Raw genomic sequence first — 13,399 nt, 5'->3', positions numbered from 1 at the left:
TGAAGTCACTGGTGTGGCTGTGTTGTCACTATGACAAAAGTTATCAAAATCCCTTCAGTGCTGAGTGTATCGACTTGATACTGATGTGCTGCTTTGTCATTGTGGCCCAGAGGGTGACAGACTTGAAATACATTGGGGTCTCTCCATGCACAGGATTGAATCCTGCCAGCAACAGCTTCTCCAGCTTGCTTCTATTCTAATGAATCACTTCTGTCTGTATCCTTTGTATCCCTGTTTTATCTACATCCACGTAAGTTGTTGTGGCTGAGCGGTTAAGGTGATGGACTCGAAATCCATTGGGGGTTCCCTGCACAGGTTCGAATTCTGCCAACAATAAGTGACATTTTGTCATGGAGTGCAACAGGTTTAAGGACAGTATATACAAAGCTTCTTTTTGTTCTGTCACTGTGTTACAACTGAGGCTGCTGAAAAGCGTACTTCAGGGCACAGTGCTCCAAAACATGCTTTTGCTCAGCTTGGTAGAGAGCAAACAGGCAGCGGTGGGATTTTAACTCACACCTCCGTAGAGACTGGAGCCTTAGTCCAGTGCCTTAGACACCACTCGGCCACACTACCTTGTGATTGTAAGTTCACTGTGACATCACTGTGTCAGTTTACTCACTGAGGACACTTTCTGAGGTCTCTGGGAGGTTACTGCAGTACTGACAGTTTGCTTTACTTCCTGACTATCTTTCCATTGTTTTCTTCCAATTTGTGTTGTCACTGTGACGTCATTAAGATCTAAATACAGTTGAAACCAGAAGTTTACATACACTACATAAAAACACATTTTTCTCACTTTCTGACATGAAATTAAACTTTTACTGTTTTCGGTCAATTATCAACATTATTTCTATTTGCTAAATGCTAGAATAATGAATGAGAGGGATTTGTTTAGATATTTTTTCATTACTTTCTTCAGAAGTTTACATACAGGAAGACTACTATGTATTTAAACAATTTGGGAGAACTCAGATAATGATGTCTTTGGAAGATTCAGATGATTGACAACAATGAACACATTAAAGTTAATTAGAGACACATCTGTGGATGGATTTGAATGGACAACTGAAACACACTGCTTCTTTGTGTAACATCCTGGAAAAGTCAAAACAAATCAGTCAAGATACCAGGAAGAGAACTGAGGACTTGCACAAGTCTGGTTCAGAATTTCCATTTGCCTGCAAATCCACCTGTTCAAACACCTATAGGCAAGTATAAACACCATGGAAATGTCCAGCCACCATACCACTCAGGAAGGAGACGGGTTCTGTGTCCCAGAGATGAACGTTCTTTGATCCAAAATGTGCATATCAACCCAAGAACAAAAGCAAAAGGCCTTGTGAAGATGCTGCCGAAGCTGGTAAGAGTGTGCCATTATCCACAGTGAAATAAGTACTGTACAGACATGGGCTGAAAGGCCACCCTGCCCAGAAGAAGCCAGTACTCTAAAAGAAACATTAAAAAGTCAGATTACAGTTTGCACATGCAAACAGTCACAAAGATCTTAATATATGGAGACATGTCCTGTGCTCTGGCAGAACAAAAAAATATTTTTTTGGCCATAATGAGCATTGTTACATTTGGAGGAAAAAGGGGGATGCATGCAAACCTGACAACACCATCCCAACTGTGAAATATGAGGGTGGCAGCATCATGTTGTGCGGGTGTTTTCCTGCAGGAGGAACTGGTGCACTTCACAAAATAGATGGCATTATGAGGAAAGAACTTTATGTGGATATACTGAAGCAACATCTCAAGACATTAGCCAGGAAGTTAAAGCCTGGGTGCAAATTGTTCTCGTTACATAGTGGCTTAAGAATAACAAAGTCAGTTTTAGAGTGGCCATCACAAAGCCTTGATCTCAATTAAAAATGTATGGGCAGACCTGAAAAGGCCGCCTACAAACTTGGCTCATTTACACCAGTTCTGTCAGGAAGAATAGGCCAAAATTTCTAAAAACAAATTATTTATTTTTATTGGTTTATCTTTATTTATACAGCAGAACCCAATGAGAGCACCTGGACTCTCTTTTTATGGGTGCCCTGTTTAATATACAATACAAGCAAAAAACAAACATAGAAAACATGAAAAACAGGTGTGTGTGTGTGTGTATAACAGATTATTAAATTGTGACTGCATCACCAATGCATTCAGTTTTGCTTCTCCTTGGAGTGTATTGAGAAGCTTGTGGAAGGATATACAAAACATTTGACCTGATTTTGGTTATGGCAGTTTGTGGGGCCTTTTCTGGAGCCATGGGACACTGATATGAGCTGCTTCACTGACACGACTTTTTAAAATAACTTTTGAATGAGCAGGAGAACATTTGCTCACGAGAACATGATCAATTGCTTTTCCCCATCGCTTACAGGCACAATCCTAATGTCATCTATCGATGACCTTTAAGTCACATGAATGCGGCATATGGATACATATGGGTATTTATGACCACATACAAATGTGGCTTGGGTCAAATTTGTAAAAATCGAAATTGAGCTGTTGACATGAAAAATCAGATACAGGTCACATATGGTCAAAAAAAATCTGATTTGGCCTGCGGTGTGAACGTAGCAAAAAAGATTGCCTTTTCAGCTTCATACAACTTTGCAAATAAAAACAAGTATACAAAACAAGCAGTGTTGGGAATAACGGAGTTAAACTATAACGGCGTTACTAACTGCGTTATTTTTCACTAACGGAGTAATCTAACTAATTACTCTTCCCAGCGTCCCTATGCCGTTATCGTTACTGACAATAAAATGTGGCGCGTTACTTTTAATTGAGTTCACTCTGCTCCTCATCAGAGCAGTCTCTCAGCCAAGGAGCTGCAACGCTGTTGTGTTTCTTTGGTGAAAGAGGAGGCTAGGGGTGAGATAAAAGGCTTGTTTGAGATGAGGCAGGTGCAGATACATATATCGCATATATCCATACGATATACAATAAACTGTGTGAAAGGATCTCAATAACACTTGTATTGTAGAAAAGTAGATGTGTAATATTTGGCAAAATGAATTGAAAAAAACAAAACACAAAAGAAAAAAACACACACACAAAAAAACCCCCACAGAAAACATCCAATCATAATTAACTTTAGTTTATTAGATGAGAATCTGCTTGCCCTGATCTGATGCTTGCCCCTGTAAATTCTGAGCCATATTTGAACTGGAGGATGGTGTTACTGCTCTGTAGATTTTGATGGTACACTGGGCAGTTGCAGGATGGTATTAGGCAGGTGCAATATGACAAGATGGTATTTTGATGTGGTAGTTTTCTTTTGCCCCTGTAGATGGTGATGACAGGCTGGGGCAGTAGAATCGGTTGAATTTGGAAACATGCACGTTTATTTGGGCGGGCAGCCTGTTGAAAACTGCAAAACACAGATAATAAAGAGTATTAGTTGACAAACACCCACCCCAGGCCTGGCTCCAGGGTGGGGCCCCGGTAACGCCAGTCCGGGCAACAAAACTGGCCTTGTTCTTAAACTCATCAGGCTTCTGAACCGCTCTTGGTCTGACCCATCTCCCAAGACCTGTTTGCCATGAGTGACCCTACCAGGGGCATGAAGCCCCTGACAACATAGCTCCCAGGATCATTCGGGTGCACAAACCCCTCCACCACGTTAAGGTGGCGGTTCGAGGAGGGGAAAAAAATAGAAAATAAAGAGTATTAGTTCACAAATTTAAGAGGTACAAATTCAAATTCAATGATGCAAACACATACCTGTAACCATTGAGAAGAGTTTGGAGAGTGGCAGATTCTACTGCCTCTGTAGATGGTGATGGCAGGCTGGGGCAGTAGAATCAGTTGAAATTGGACACATAAGATGTTACATGTGTCGTAGGAGATGGTGGAGAAGATGGAGATGGCTCACCCCTGAAGATATTGATTTGAAGCAGTAGCCATGAAATGCAAGACAACAGTTTTTTGAGGGGCAGGCTGGTGTTGAAAGCTACAAAACACAGACAAAGATTATTAAACGGTACACATTCAAAACCACAATCAAATCTAAAATGCTAAAATTACACAAGAGCACAGTTAACACAAATAATTAGACACATATTTTTAAGGAGAGTCTAATTATGAATAAGAACTAAACCAGAGGCCAAACACGTACCTGCACAGTGACAGTAACCATGGAGAAGAGGTTTTGGATGGAGGCTGGATGGTGCAGAATAGACGTTTGCCCCTGAGGTTGGTGGTGGTAGGCTGGGGCACTGACTGGGCAAAGTGATGTTACTGAGCTGAGGAGGATCAAAATGGCTTCTTGCCCCTGTAGATTGTGCTGGTAGGCTGGGGCTGGAGCGTTGTTTTGATGGAGATCTTGGCTGATGTCGGACCCATATTTATCTTTGAAGAAGATGGAGAAGGTGGAGATGGCTCGCCCCTGAAGAGGTGGCCACGAGGTGCAAGGCAGAAGCGATGGTTTGGTGGATAGTTGTTTTTTTGTTTTGTTTTTTGAGGGGCAGCCTGGTGCTGAAACCTACAAAACACAGACAATAAAGATTATTAATTGACACACAAATGGTACAAATTCAAAATGACACACACACACAAAAACAATAAAATATAAAATGGTCAACACAATGGTATTAATGGCACAAAGTAACTCTAAAATCTACGAATAAAAGTTAAAACCACTTCAAAATGTAAAAATGTAAAAGTTCAAAATCAGTCTCATGTTAAGACTGAGAGCCCATGTTTAGTGGGACTTGCGTCTCTTGGCTGAGGGGGGAGGGGTGGGAGCAGAGGAGTCGGCAGCTTGTCTTTTAGGAGCCTGCACCAAAGAAGGAACATTTGAGAAAACCACTTTGTTTGGATTGATAAAAGTTCTGCATTGGCTTGTATTTACCTGCCCTGTCAGAAGGTGGTGCTGTGGCTGAGTGGGAGGAGCTCCAGCAGAGACAGCGGGCTGGGCCTGAAAAAGAAAAGGCAGAGATGTTTTAGGGGCCGGCTCCTTAGACACATCCACGTCAATGAGAGGTAGATAGGGCCTTGTGCTATGGGACTCCCTGTAGTGCAGGAGACCTCCACTAGTCTCTATCTCGCAGATGAGGGGCTGCTCCAGCTCCTCCCACAGGCGTTGCTTAATCCTACGGCCCAGCTCCAGGCTGTAGGGACGGGGACGACCACTGGGATACCTGTAAAACACCCAGAGCACAAGAACACCAACAATTAGACTCATGTTTTAGAGGAGAGACTGCTTATAAATAAAGACTAAACGGAATACAGCAGGACTGAACCAAGACTAAAAACAGACTTAACAAGGAAACAAGGACCAAATAAATCTGAACCAGGACTAAACCAACCAAAACTGGTTCAGTAGCAGTAACATAAAACCAAAGGAAAATGTTGCTCAATTACCAAATAATACGACAATGAATTGGTAGGAGTTAGAAAATGTGACCAGAGCTGAACCTGGCTGGTGAAACATACGTCAGCATGGAGTTCTCAACAGAGTGGTAGATGTGCTGATACTCCTCCACAGTGTGGCCATGGATGAGCAGAGGACTCCCAGGGGCAGCGGGGCAGGCAGGGGGCAGGGCAGAGGGAGACTCAGGAAGAGAGTGAGCTGGGACGGAGGACTCAAAGGTGGGGACCTGGACCTGTTCAGAAGGAGTGGCGGCAGAGGGGGAAGGAAGGAGGGGGGGTCATGGTTTCAATGTGCATTTTAGCACAATTATTGAAACCGTAGTATAATGCATGTATTTGGTTAAAGCATGCTCTTGTTGTTGCATGGGAAAATAGCAGATTAAACTATATAGACTTGAATTTCCCTCTTACCGGTTCAGCTTTGCGCTTCAAAGCGAGCGTTCCTCCTGGAGACAAGCCTGGACTCCTCGGCTGGGACAGAGGCGGAGACAGGGGCCAAACCCAGGAGCGGGAGTGTTGCTCAGGGCCTAAGGGACACAGAGGTGAGTTAGGTTAGATAAATTTTAGTGAGGTGCATTGTTTACCAAACTGTGGTACGATTTTCACTGGTAGTTTGTAACAGCCATTCTTAGAAAGTAATTTTATCTACTAAGCATTGTAGCTCACGGTGATCACGGTAGTGATAATGGGGTGATATGTGCTTTGTACTTTCTTACCTGTTCAGTCAAACCCCGAGATGTCCTCCTGCAGCAGGCGCTGTAGGAGTGGTCAAACAAGTGACCAGACAATACAACCTGGAAAACACAGAATAAAAGTTCAAGTTACTTTATACAGAAATAATTGGACTGAAACGTACCACAACAAGTCTCTTATATTATTTGGCTTTCCAAATAACATTTGGTCTAAAGCAAAACTAGCGTAAACCTTGACTACATTGGGGGAAAATACGCCAAAATCTATATACACTCAATCTCTCTTAATGAAACATAATGTACTTAATTGTCAAAATAGTCTGATAATTCTTTTGATCAAATTAGGTTACAGCTGAATATTAATTGTAAACTGGTGCTGCAGGAGGTGCTGTTCAATCTTACCTGCTCCATGCTGAAAGCTGAAACACCTGCGGATCAGCTGATTTTCGATGAGTGAAAGGCCAAAGCGTGACTTTTTTTTCTCAGACATTTGGAATGTTGAGATTTTTAAAAATAAACGCAACGCGCCCATAGCAACACAACGTGCCCACTTAACATTCTAACAATTCCATAACTGATAAATGTAGAAATAGGCCTATTTACTTATCTAATTATGTGAAATTAAAGCAAAACTATTTATTTCATGAATATTACATTTAAGCCATAACCACAAGTCCACCTGTTGTAGTCAAAGTTGTAAATTTAATTTGACTTGCTCCACACTGCAGTGCTTTAGTTGCAGTCAACCTCACGTGATATGGGTCAACTTCACCGCTAGGGGGAGACTATTCTGGTGGAAATTGTAAAGCGTTTGCAGAACTGTAGACAAAAATAGCCAAACTACTATTTTCAAGATAATGTTTTATTAACTATTCCATTCTTCAGTATCTGTGCGTAAAAACATTCCTAACGCATGCTACATCACCCTGCTATGAATGTTGAATGAAAAGCAACAATAGCGAGACATTTAAATGCTTCAGTATATTCGTTATTGGATACAGCAAATTTGCTTTGGGTTATAGGCAAGGTCGACCCAGCCTATAAACAGACAAAGAAGGTGCTTATAGCCCCGTGGCCACCAGAGGGCCCCCAAGATCCCATACATTTATGTTGAAAATAATGATTGGAAAGTTTTTTTCTGAAACCTAAATGTCACTCGGGTGTTTATACTAGTCTACATATCCCTCTTAAACGATAAGATGTGTTTTATTTCCAGTAGCTAGATATATTCTGTCTACATTTTTGGAGTGGTCCGTGGTGTGGACATGTGAAGGTGTGAAGGACCCCTCCCTTCTAGGTGCACTGTGGGTGCACTGAGGCAGCTGAGGTCTATTTGAATGGGTGTTTTACAAACTAAGACTAAAAGTTAGTTAAGTCAACTTTATCTTTATTTGACAATAAAATGTGGTGCATTACTTGAGTTCACTCTGCTCTTCATCAGAGTCTCTCAGCCAAGGAGCTGCAACGCTGTTGTGTTTCTTTGGTGAAAGAGGAGGCTGGTGTGAGGTAAAAGGCTTGTTTGAGATGAGGCGGGTGCAGATATCACTGTCGATCGGTGCGCAGTGCATGCCGGTTAATAATAATAATAATAATAATGGCTTACACTTGTAATGCGCTTTACAGCCTTGTCAAAGCCTCTCAAAGCGCTACACTATAGTCATTATTCATTCATTTCCACACTTGGTGATGGTAAGCTACTAGTTACTACTTAGTTTTGTGTCCAAGATGCAACCGACTTGCTCTGACGTAACCTGTGCGCCGGTAACGGGAAGTTGTTGAGCAAGGCGAGCGCAGCAGCCCTTTACCGACTGCGGCCGCCTGCATGGACTACAAACGCTTAATCCATGATGGGAAATGATGTCCTGTCCACACGTGCACTGACAGCTGATTGGGTCCGAGTTGTGCTTTGATCAGAGGTTTGAAAGATTTCTGCTTCTAAGATACAGCCACTGGTTCAATCGTTAGGATGGATACAGTCCCTGACAAAAGTCTTGTCGCTTACTTTAAATTAATCGATTGGTTTTAGAAATGTCTCATATGAAAGCTAAAACCCTCCCAAATTATGCTCAATATACTAAAATAAATTTGCTTCACTGAAGAAAGATTGATCATTTAATGAACACAGAAAGGTCAGATTTTGGCAAGACAAAAGTCTTGTCGCCTTGTCATATGATGCACCCAATCCTAGATTACAGCCTCACCTGTGATCAGTTACTGATCAATCAATTAGTGGGTGTGTATAAAAAGAACACCAGACCTTCACATCAGCTGCAACTTGACCCCTGACAACATGCCTAAGATCGACCCTGAGACCAAAGTGTTAATTATCAAGAGGCTGAAGACCAGATCCACTGCTGAGGTGGCTGACACCTTCAATGTGTCCCAGCGTCAAGTACAAAGAATAAGAAAAAGGTCTGAAATGACTGGAGATGTTTTTGACAAGCCCAGGTCCGGCAGACCCCGCAAGACAACTGCTCGGCCTCCAGGCCTGGTCGCCTCAAGTCCCTGTGTCAACCAGGACAGTTTGTAGAATTCTGTCTCGAAATGGCCTCCATGGTCGAATCAGTGCACAGAAACCAGCACTAAACAAAAGGCAATTAAAAAAACGTGTGGCATTTGCCAAGGCCCACAGCCTGCTAAAAGGATGGACACTGGAAAAGTGGAATAAGGTGGATTTCTCAGATGAATCCTCGATTCAATTACATCACAGCCGCCGCAAATATTGCAGGAGACCTACTGGAGCCCGCATGGATCCAAGATTCACCCAGAAAACAGTTAAGTTTGGTGGCGGAAAAAACATGGTCTGGGGTTACATCCAGTATGGGGGTGTGCGAGACATTTGCAGGGTGGAAGGCAATATCAATAGCCTAAAATATCAAGAAGTACTAGCTACCTCTTACATTCCCAACCATAAAAGGGGTCAAATTTTGCAGCAGGATGGTGCTCCATCGTATACTTCTTTCTCTACATAAAAGTTCCTCAAGGCGAAGAAGATCAAGGTGCTCCAGGACGGGCCAGCCCAATCACCAGACATGAACATCACTGAGCATGTCTGGGGTAGAATGAAAGAGGAAGCATGGAAGGCAAAACCAAAGAATCTTGATGAACTCTAGGAGGCATGTAAGACTGCTTTCTTTGCTATTCCTGATGACTTCATCAACAAATTGTATGAATCATTGTCGAACCGCATGGATGCAGTCCTTCAAGCTCATGGAAGTCATACAAGATATTAAATATGGATCTCACAGCACCATAATTCACTGACGTTATGCAACATATTTTTGTATTTGAAGTAAATTATTTGTTCAGTTTTCTGTAGGCAACAAAACTTTTGTCTCTGCCAAAATCTGACCTTTCTGTGTTCATTAAATGATCAATCTTTCTTCAGTGAAGCAAATTTATTTGAGTATATTGAGATTAATTTGGGAGGGTTTTAGCTTTCATATGAGACATTTCTAAAACCAATCGATTAATTTAAAGTCAGGTTATAAGCTTTTGTTTCTACAAAATGGATAAGCGACAAGACTTTTGTCAGGGACTGTACATTGCAATGCATTTTTTCAGTATTATACTGAAAGCACTTTGTTATTGTTTATTTTAATGAAGAAAATATCTGAAGTACAGTTGTCTGAAATTGTGTGACATGTTGATTTATTTGCACTTCAAATTAATTGTTTTTATATATTTTATTTTTTATTTTTTATACATTCTATAATTTTGTTGTAAACAAATACAATATAATTGCAATCTGTTGAAGTGAAATAAATGTTAAAGGTTTACATCTGTTGTGTTTTTATTGTTTTAACATAATAAGTAACAGCATAGTTACTTTGCCTAGTAACTAGTTACTTCTCCCATAAAGTAACTAAGTCACTGAGTTACTAACGCTTAATGTCTTAACTGAAAATGATCCAAACAACCCGAGGAGGCTCTACCCTCCTCGGATTGTTTGGATCTGGTACTTTGAAATACTAGCAGTAAAAGTGCAAAGTTGTTGTTTTTGTTTGTTTGTTTGTTTTTCTTTTTAAATAAAATGATTTTCTTTTTAAATAAAAGTAATTTGAATGTTACTGAGAACCATTGTTATTTCCAATCCAACTTGAAGGATGTTTAGCATTTACAAAATATTATATTGTCAAAATTAACCTTTGTATAGAGATAGAAAACCCAAACTGTGAGTGTGAAAATGTCAAGACTTGTAAACAAGAGCAGGCCAAGTTTCAGTTCTACCTTCTGCCCAGGACTAATTTGAGCTTATGAGAGTATAACATGTATGTACATGTTTTCATGTGTACTGCTCCTGTTAACTGAATATATCCAAAATGAAGTCTACGAAAGTACCACTTACATGACAGTAAATAAAAAAGCCAAACAATAGATTCACAACAGCACCACAGAAGGCCAGCTTATTATCTTGGTGTACACTCATGTAGTAGTATCTTTTCATTTCAACGTGCATACAGTTTATTTATTTTCAACACTATAAACTGTATCAAACTTATTTTACTCCTATTTTGTTATAATCATCCCCATAGCCGTGGAACGTCATTTTGAAAAGGGGGTGCTTTTTATTTATTTATTTTTCAAGGAATACAGACCAAATTTCCGTTTATATTGTCGGCCTTTGCCATCAATACAAACAGCCTCTGGACCTCAGAGGGACATGTGAGACATGCTTTTTTCACCATCTGAACATTTGTCCTGACATATTAGTTTTAACCAAATGCAAATCAAATCCAGCAATGTCCAAACTTTTAGGCATGCACGTTTGTTCCTTCCTCTTGATTCAGTTTGGTTCCAGTCTGGGGTTGTCGTTTTCTGTTCTTTTGCCAAAAATCCACCACAATAATATAAACAGCAGCTGTCACTGTTCAGTACTCACAGGTTAGCATCACATTCAGCTTTACTTTACCCACAGTTTAACATTCGAGCAAACTGTTTATTGCAGAAATAATTCAATAAGGTTGTCAACGTAAAAGAATACTCCTTTGAAAGCGGTGCTTGGGCCGATGTGAACCCAACAGACACCCTCTATTCACATCTGCTGTCTTCGTGGGGGAAAATTTTAAATCTAAAAACGTGTAAACCACTTAAATCAAAGAGGCAGGCGCTTGTGCAACATATGCGCTCTGTCTGTGTCTGTCCCTGTTGCTTGGATTGGGACTTGCAGAGGTGATGAGCGTGGTGCAGCTTGTGGTGCAGCACGTGGAGGGAAGGGGGCGGGGCATTCAAAGACGTCACATCCGTTATGTGTTTCCTGTTTGCGTTTTGGCGCGAAGCTCATCATAACTGAAGGCAGCTGCTAGCATGGCTGCAACCAACAATTTTACTAGTGATAAAAATTCTGCTACAATCAGTAAACCCAACACCGCCCCAATCTTGGAAGACACAAGATAAAACCTGCCAACCTTTCCTGTTGTTTAGTTTGTTGGTCTGTCTGTTTTGTAACGTGACTGTGGTCTTGTCGTGGATCTATGGTGAAGTCAGTCAGGAGTTGTTTTTGGTTTGTTGGTGCTCTCTGGAGCTTTAAATAGTGGATCTATGGTGAAGTCAGTCAGCCTTTTTTTGGTCTTTTTCCCCTCCCGACACAGACGCGAGTCCCCTCCCGTGAGCTGATCTCCCGTCTTCGTCTCTGCTACCCACTGTTCTTGTACCACGGCAAACACCCCACTCCCGACTCACCGTTTGAAATGACTACCGTCATTTTTGCACTTGCACTCTTGTAACACAGTTAAACCTTTCCCTGACGTCTTGTCTTTTTGGTCCCTCTTTTCAAACATTACAACAGGTGCTCTCTGGATCTTTGAATAGTGTGTTTGTATGGTGTTGTTGGTGGACTGGTAACTAGTTTAAGTTTGTGGAGTGGTGGTTGTTGGTTTTGTCAGTGAATTGTTGTATTTTTTTTTTTTTTATGTATTGGTTGGTTTGGTGTTTGTGGTGTAACATTGGATTGGTTGATTTGGAATTTAGTTTTTTATAGCTGTTCTGGACTGAATTAGTAAAAAAGGATTGTTTGGCTGGTTACAAACATTATATTAATAGCTTTAGCAGTAAGACAGGTCAACTATCAAAATGGACGAGTCTCATCAAGATGGAGAAGAACACATGGCTCACCTTCTGTTCCTGTTTGGGGTAAAAATTCAACTCTAATGACTTACTCTGTTTCAATGTCTGTGTTTTGTTTATTTGTATTTTATTCCTAGCTGCCTAAACATGGCACACATGCACATACATGACTCGCTCACATGGTAGGGTAAAAGGTGAGGACAGAAAGGTTCGGTGGGGTTGTATGGTAGGAGTAGTAATAATAGTAGCTATAGCAGTAGCATTAGTAGCAGTATAATTTGAAGTAGTAGTTTTAGTAGTAGTAGTAGAAGAACTACTAGTAGCAGTAACAGTAGTGTTACCGAGTAAGAGACAGGGTCAAACAGGTTCTCACTCAGGTCACGTGAAGGGGGGGTCTTCAAGATGGAGGGCTGTATGGTAGGAGCACTCAAACAACTCACTTGTGTTGTAGAGTGAGAAGTAGGTCAAGGCAGCTTCACAGTTCAGGACAAAGGGGGCTTCAAGATTGGCAAGGGTTGAGTGGTAGTATTAGTGAGAGTGATAGGATTACTATTACTAATGCTAGCAGTAGCATTAGTAATAGTATTATAGGGCAAGGGGGTCTTCAAGATGGATGAGAGTTGTATGGTAGTAGTAGCCATCGCATTAGGATTAGTATTATTTTACGGTGAGATGTAGGGTCAGACAGGCTGACAGATCAGCTATCAAGATGGACAAGTGTCTAAGATGGACAACAGCAATGGACATGGAGGAGACAGCTCTGCTCCCCCTCTATTACTTTTTGAGGTAAAATACAACAGTTATAATGACTAACTCAGTTTCAGTGTTTACAGTGTGTGATTTGTTTCTTTTTATTTTTCTCCTAGCTGCTTAAACATGGAACATATACGCACAACCACAACTCACTTGCATGGTAGGGTAAAAGGGGAAGGGGGGGGGCAGATAGGTTCATAGGTCAGGTGAAAGGGGGGCTTCAAGATGGTCAAGGGTCTTCAAGATGGACAAGGGTTGTATGGTAGGAGTAGTAGTAATAGTAGCTGTAGCATTAGTAGCAGTAGCATTTATAATGGTAGTTTTAGTAGCAGTAAAACAACTAGTAGTAGCAGTAACAGTAGTGTTATAGAGTAAGAGACAGGGTCAGACAACTTCTCACTCAGGTCAGGTGAAAGGGGACTATAGAATGGATAAAGGTAGTATGGTAGGAGCACTCATACAACTCACTTGTATCGTAGGGTGATGAGTAGGTCAAGACAGTTTAAGATGGACGA

At 41.1% G+C, this 13,399-nt stretch overlaps 1 non-coding gene across 1 annotated transcript; it reads left to right on the top strand.

The window, feature by feature from the left end:
* The first annotated feature begins 254 nt into the window (after positions 1-254).
* trnas-cga (transfer RNA serine (anticodon CGA)) lies at positions 255-336 on the top strand. The gene has a single exon. It is a non-coding gene; the product is annotated as a tRNA-Ser (tRNA).
* Positions 337-13,399: the final 13,063 nt, after the last annotated feature.

This window comes from Periophthalmus magnuspinnatus, chromosome 11 (genome assembly GCF_009829125.3).
Source record: "Periophthalmus magnuspinnatus isolate fPerMag1 chromosome 11, fPerMag1.2.pri, whole genome shotgun sequence".
NCBI classification, from domain to species: Eukaryota; Metazoa; Chordata; class Actinopteri; order Gobiiformes; family Gobiidae; genus Periophthalmus; species Periophthalmus magnuspinnatus.
Note: the sequence above shows the minus strand (reverse complement) of the source record. Positions and strands in the feature narration are given on the sequence as shown.